This window comes from Pararge aegeria, chromosome 5 (genome assembly GCF_905163445.1).
Source record: "Pararge aegeria chromosome 5, ilParAegt1.1, whole genome shotgun sequence".
NCBI classification, from domain to species: Eukaryota; Metazoa; Arthropoda; class Insecta; order Lepidoptera; family Nymphalidae; genus Pararge; species Pararge aegeria.
This window is the reverse complement of record NC_053184.1, coordinates 13,080,432-13,087,974: the sequence shown is the minus strand read 5'-3', so window position 1 is coordinate 13,087,974 and position 7,543 is coordinate 13,080,432.

The following is a 7,543-nucleotide window of genomic DNA, read 5'->3' as shown; positions in this document are numbered from 1 at the left end:
CAATATATAAACTTGGATCACGCGAATCGCTTCGTGAAAAATTTCAACAAATAGGTATTCGTACAGTAGCTTCGCAATACATTTATAATAATATAGTCTTTGTGAGGCAAAATATTACTCTTTATAAATCAAAAGCTGAAATTAACAATCGACTTACCAGAAACGGTCATAAATTAGTGATATCTACATATCGTCTGCGTAAGGTGCAGAACTCCTTTGTGGGGTTGAGTATACGCTTTTACAACATGATTCCTAAGGAAATTCTTGACCTACCAATGCATACATTTAAAAAATGTGTAAAAACGCATCTAGTACAGCGAGGTTACTATACATTTGATGAATTCCTCAATGACAAGGTAGAATGGAAGCAGCCAGCCTCGCTCTCATCTCCCGCAAGATAGCAAAATGATTGTAAATGTTGATGTTGGAAAAGAGCAACTACTGAGTTTCTTGCCGGCTCTTCTCGGTAGAATCTGTTTTCCGAACCGGTGGTAGAGTCACACAAACATGCATACTTGACGTTTCAAAAGTGCTTATAAAGTAGGCTTACTTGAAATAAATGAATTTGAATTTGATTGTGAACTTAACTGGACCCGCTAAAGTGGCGCTAATTTACCGCGCAGGACGATGTATGCCAGGTCCACATGTTTTTAATACAAATCATTTAATATTTTATTTCTTTGAATATTCTGATAAAATCATTCCCAAATCATCTATGAATTTAACATGCTAAGCGAATGGCAAAAGTAATGTGTAATACTTTCTCATTTTAAAAATTAAACTTTCGGTTTTGTCTAAAAAGAAAAATATTTTAACAAATAATTGCATCATAGGTAATTGCAAATCACAAAAAAAAAAAAATATTATCTGATACTTGTGTTGATTTCATGTTCGATTTATTTTATTCAAAACCCAAATTGCCCCTATAGGGAAACGAACCCGGGTCCTCCGCTTATAAGACCACAGCGCTAACCACTGCGCCGTGTGAGTCGTCGTTTTTGCAGTTTTTTTATAACACGCAAAGCTCGAACAAAGAGTTGTGGTTGTAGTTGGAAGATATATTCTTAATGTTCGTCTCAATGCCATCTGGGAGCCAGATGTTCGTCAAACTTTATCCGAGCCCATGAACTATGCAGAAAATTCCATTCGCTTATTTTTTCGATGAGTCGGTAAGTAGGTAAGTAGGATGAAGTGTTTACTTTGTAAGAGTTGCGGATCATCATAATGCAATAACAGAACTCAAAAACATATTGGTGTCATTTTCTGTCTGTTTTTAGAACTTCCGTTTTCTTCTGAAATGGCCTAAGGTTTCAAGATACTTATAATATATCTAATATTGCATATTAGATGCAGATATTTTAGATTATTTTTTTACTAAAATCATGAAATATTGTTCAATTTACTTCAGTGTACGAATACCGTGGAAAGAGGAGAGGGAGAGTCATTTAAGAGGGAGGGGAGGTTTCCGACCCGAAATGAAAATGTTTTATAAGTCGAACTTATAAAGGCGGTGGAACTTCTTTTAAATGTTTTACAATGTATGGAATGGGCAACGTAATACATTGGTATACAAGACGCCACCAATTTACGCAACGGGGTGTACAAATTACAATATAATTATAAAACATAGCCTGTCTGTTATTCTAAACATATGTAGTTAAGTGTTATTACAACCCGTTCAGTAGATTTCGCCTGAAAGGATATAAGTCATCGATAGCGCCATAAAGTAGCAGAACATTCGAAATTCGAATAACAACGATTTTTCCAATGATAAAAAAGTTATAGGTATCTTTCAAAAGCTTCGAAATGCTGAAACTAATTTAAGGTAGAATGCGCTAGAAAAATTTACGTTAAGTAGGTTCGCATAACTTGTTAAAAGCACATGACGCAATAACACGATATTCGGTCATGCATGGCAATATTATACAGGCGGAATGATGCTGTAAGTTATCTCTACGTCGCGTCGCGTCGTCGGGTGCACTGAACTAAGCTTTAAACTTCCGAAACGATATCCAAATTTAGGTGAAATGCAATAAAGATGTGTGCGGCCCGTGTAATATGGCAAGGGAGATTGTCTGTGCACTTTCAGTAACCATCATCTATGTAGGTACAATGCTCTTGTAAACAGATGATTACTACTTAGTGCGTTTTTGACTTGTTCCAAATATTTTGCGTCTGTCAAAAGCTTTAACAGGATTTTTCACGATTCACGGTACTCACGGTGCACTTTTGCCATACTCATACCACGAAAATCTCTTCCACTGTTTCAGAATTAAACCTTTATCATACAGATTAGTGGCGTGCACTTCATACATGCACAAAAGCACTACCTACCCTAAAATTTATATATTACTGGTATAAGAGGAGGATTTTTGACGTTTTGTGCAATTTTCCTGCTGTATGCATACCCTGTCAAGGAACCCAGTGCACGCCACTGAATTACAGAGCTCAGAAACGGAGCTTGTAAATATTCTTTTTAATTTTTTTAACATACCGGTATTAACTTATTTAATTGTGTCTTAGTTGCCGGCCGATTTTGTTTACTTGAGTTTTAGAGATAAGTACGGTAGTTAAAGAACGTAAATTAAAACAATTTAGATAAAAACTTCGTTCAATTGATAGATATTTACAGAAAAAAATCTTTATTTGACTTTTACAGATAAAGACCTAAAAATTCAAATAATATATGTTAAAACTTCGCATAGTTAATAGAAATAAAAAACAAAAATTGGTTCCAGATCAGTATGTGCTTGTGACTACAGTTTATCTTTAATTTCTGAACTTTGACTCTAGTAGCCTCTATACACAAGTGTTTTAAGAATGAGCCCTTATCTAAGCGAAGGCGTTCATTCACATTCCTCTAACGGAGGTATCTACTTTATAATGGTAAAATAATATGTATTTATGGTAAAAAAAAAAAAAAAAATTGCGGGTGTGTTTTATATGTTGAACGGGCACTGCATTCTTTATGTGCGTTAAGTATGAATTAAGTCGACCTATCTGGCGCAGCGGATAGAGCCTGTGGTTTTAAGTTGTAGTTCCCGGGTTCGATCCGGGCAGTGTCAAAGAAATTTCTCTGGTTTATAAGTAGTAACCACCATACCAACAAAGACGTGCTGCTCACCGATTTAGGGCTATGGGTTTAATATAACTGCTATACTAGTAATAGGTTAGACAATTACCATCTTAGACTGCCTCATTACTTACCAGCTAGGGCTAACTAGTTTTTTTCTCATTTCTTTTTTTTCATTGCTGTAACTCGGCAATCTGTCTTAGACATTGGATCGTTCATTGGTGGGTTCAGTTTTTTTTTTTTTTAATTATTATTGCTCTTTTTCAGGGAATCATCCATTGATGAATTTACCCTAGTAGCTCTTAATAACTAGCTGCTAGTGGAATTTATTTATTTTAATGGCTTCATGACTAGCCAAGGTCTAATTCCTTTAACTAGTTCTGTTCATTCTCCGCGAATTGAATTAGTTCAGGAGCCTTCTTATTTAAGAAGTATAACTTTACAATATTTAGTTTTAAATGTACAAATTCACCGGTGGTAACTTATATTCAGTGTACTAAGAAAAATCGCGCATCAATCGATCCGTTTGCTAAGTTTTAAATTACCTACGTTAAAAAGTCCGAGACCTAAACTCCTCGCTCAATTTTTTTTTACTATACTGATAACGGCTTATCAGCAAGACTTGAAATTATACTACCGTATCTATCCCAAATTAAATGAGCCCGCATTTATTAATTAACTGGGAAACAAGAATATGGAATTCAGATATTAATAAATTCTTTGCGAAGGGATTCTTGTGATCTGAGTTTTAGTTACTTTACGTGTTAATACTATTAGTACCATAAATTTTTTTTTTTTTTTTAAACTGTGCTTAAATTTTAGTTATTGAATTAATGCATTCTCTATTGTATTAATAAGCTCACCGTACCTATATGTACCGTACCGATGGACGTTGGGGTTCCGAGGTGCTGGAAAAGCGACCCCGCACAGGTAAACGCAGCGTTTGTCGGCCCCCAGCGAGGTGGACCGGCGACATCAAACGAGTCGCTGGGAGCCGCTTGAAACAAGCGGCCCAGGACCATGTATTTTGGAACTTCCTACAAAAGATCTATGTCCAGCAGTGGTCTTCAATCGTTTGAAGGGATGACCTGTATGCCAGGATGTCAGTTTTCAAACGCATGAGTAGGAATTTTGGCGGATACCCATTAATTAAATGTTGAATCGCGTCAATTTGCTATAAGTTATAGGCATGCACTGTTTATTTTTATTTATTTTATAGTAAACAGTAATTCCCTATTTCCCTATAACGATTGAGATGATTTCTAATGTATTACAAGGTAGCCCTTGACTGCAATATCATTTGAGATGATGTTGATGATGTCTTAAGGGTGGTAACTGATCACAGGTCGTGAAGCCTACCATCGGATCATCGAATTATTAATTCCCGAATTGCTGAAAAGCCGAGACCCCTACTGATAAGACTACGGCGCTCACCACTGCACAAGGGTCAAAACCTAGCGAAAACGTAATGAACACAACATATTGTGCCACGGTCTGTGAAAAGCTTTAATGATAGGTGCCTACATCGTGCTAATGCTCAATGAAGCAATTAACTGGAAAGTCCACCTCATTGAACGTGCGAAGCTTAGTAGTTGAGCCCTTATCAAAGTTGTTTTTTTTTAAGTATGTAGTTATTAACGAACTAAGCAGACGATCGGAAAACCGTCACCTATAAGCAGAGCAATAATTCGCAGGGCTTGCAAGGAGCACGTTCTAGAGAGTATCTTAAGGTGCAAAGCCTCATGCCTGCAATTACTTTGGCAATAAAGCCCTTCGGTCCGTAAAACAGTACCATATGCTGCCTGGCGGCAGATATAAACATGGCGGCAGTAGGTACTTCCCCGGACGAGCTCTGACACAAAAAGTTTATACTAACTACTAAGTAGGTAGGTATGTGGACATTCGTGCCAATATTATAAATGCGAAACGGTTTCTTTTTGTTTATTTGATGGGTACTATTCTTTGAAATTGAATCCCGATGAAAATTCGCACAAAGGAAGCCTGTATCCTGGGGACGGAAGTAACTAAGCTAGAGTGTTCTTTAAACTGTAGAGTCTAAAGAATAAGCCATAAAATGCTCCCAGCGAAGGATTTTAAGTAATCTTATGCAACAAAGTATTGACGTTTCAAAAGTCCACATATTAGGCCTACTTGAAATAAATACTACTACTACTAATATAATTCCCGAGAAGTTGTTATTGCGAAATAAAAACCTTAAACAAATTGCAAATCAGTTTGAATCATACAATATTAGATACAAAATCATCATCTCGTGTTTGGAAGTGTCTCATTTTATAATAATTTTGGCATTCGCATTATAAGAATCGTGGCACAGCACTAGGGAATGCGGGTTCAACCCTGACGGTTACAAACATTTCATATGCTTTTTAAATTTGTACAATACTAGATGTTGCTCATGATCTTAAGACCTTTATTAGGGTTTTTGGAAAATCGCGTTTGTTTACTTAGAATAAAAATGCCAAAAATTAAGACGATTGGTTGCTTCGTTATAGCGGCCGGAAAGTAAGGACAAAGGAACAGACATTCCTATTTAATATGGATTTAAATATTTGGGTTATCTCCTATTAAAACTTATTTAAAATAAGAAACCTTTACAACACGCATCTCAAAGTTTAAAAGGTACGATATAAACATAAAAACTATTGGAAACATCATTGAAATCGCTATTGTCTTATCAGCGACGGATGTGGAGAACGGAAGGCTGTCGGCGGCTGTTCGATTCGTGTATCGGTGCACGCCGCCACGAGTCAACGCGTACTTTAGTAGTACCTATATTTATACCTCAATGTGTGGGTACACTACCTATCATCATCATCATCATCAACCCATCGCTGGCCCATTGCAGCGTGCGGGTCTCCTTTCAAAATGATAGGGTTTAGGCCGTAGTCAACCACGCTGGGTGAGGGCTTGGTAGACTTCACACGCCTTTGAGAATTGGAGAACTCCCACTCATGCAGGTTACCTCACGATTTTGTCCTTTACCGAAAAATAAAGTGATATTAAATTGCTTTTAACTAAAGAAATAAAGGTATTCATTCAAGCTTAACGCGCGTTTCAATGCAACAGTCCTAGTTTTCGGGGAGCAAAGAAATCATGAAAAATGAAAACAAAATCTCTTAAACTATGATTTTTTTATAAAAATTCCCAATCCAAAAAACCAATAGGTTGAATAGGTTTTACTATCAGGCTATTCTATGAACATTGTGTGTGTTTTTTTGATCTATGGCCTTCGCACACTATTATATCGACTTAACACCACACGTAGGAATTCAAGCATTGAAATTATAGCTTTATGTAATGATATGGTATGGAATAAAGCAAATATTCTTATATTTTTGTACTAGTAGTAGGTATACGGCAAGTGGTCGACGAGTGGACAACCCGTTGCCCACGCGTCACGCAGTAGTTAAAGCTCAATACTTCAAAGTTTTAATTTAAGCCGAGTCGATATTCTGCGCACAGCGATAAAGGCGAGGCATGACCAGATTCGATTTCAGCAAATATGCGACGACGTTGCAATTAGCAATGTTATTTTGCAATTTGTAATTCCATAAGTCGTCAGTTTTGTGTAAATTAGATTATATATTTTAATCAAGTGTTTTAACGTATATATATATCAAAAGATTAAATAAATTAAAAACTCAGTATATTTCAAGTAGTCCTACTAAGTTCTGGCTCTGTCTGTTTGTTGTGACTCTTGCACAGATTCGGAATGCTCATTCTACTGAGAATAAGCCGGCAACTCTATGAAGTTTCGTTATTTGAATTTCTTGCCGACTTCAGCTTTATAAATACCTACTATTAGCCGCAAGTCTATTTGATTCGCAATAATTTCACACGGGCTTTGTAAATAATAATTTTACTTTGTTGCCTCGATCTTCCATCGCTTTGATTTTAATTATTCAGAAGGTTGAAACTTCAGTACCTGGAAATGCTTGTAAAACGCCGTGCTTTTATTTATGTAGACCTCAAGATATTTGTGAAAAATTAAACCTTGATAAAGCGACAGGTAGACGAATATCAACTTTGTTATTCTCAATCTTTCGTATAAAGTTTCAGATTTTCCGTTATTAGGTAGGTTATAGGTACGTACCTACTAGAGTAGTATTACTTACAGCACCGTCTATATTTTAGTTTATTTGAATTTTTAACTAACTTTGGTAAATTGGGACCTCAAAAATAATATAATAGATAACAACATAGGTACCTAATAATGTTATCGTAAGAGCGTGACTTGGCCGGATTCGATTTCAAAACGTTGTAAACGAAAACGCAACCTAAAAAGCTACGTGGCCGCTCCTTGCACTTTCGATTTCTACTTTTTTATAACATTTTTATTTTCCTACATAATATATGATAATATATATGACAACGTATGTAACATTGTTTTATTTTATTATATCCTATCATTTAATTAATAGCTAAGAAACCTTACATGGCTATTTAAAG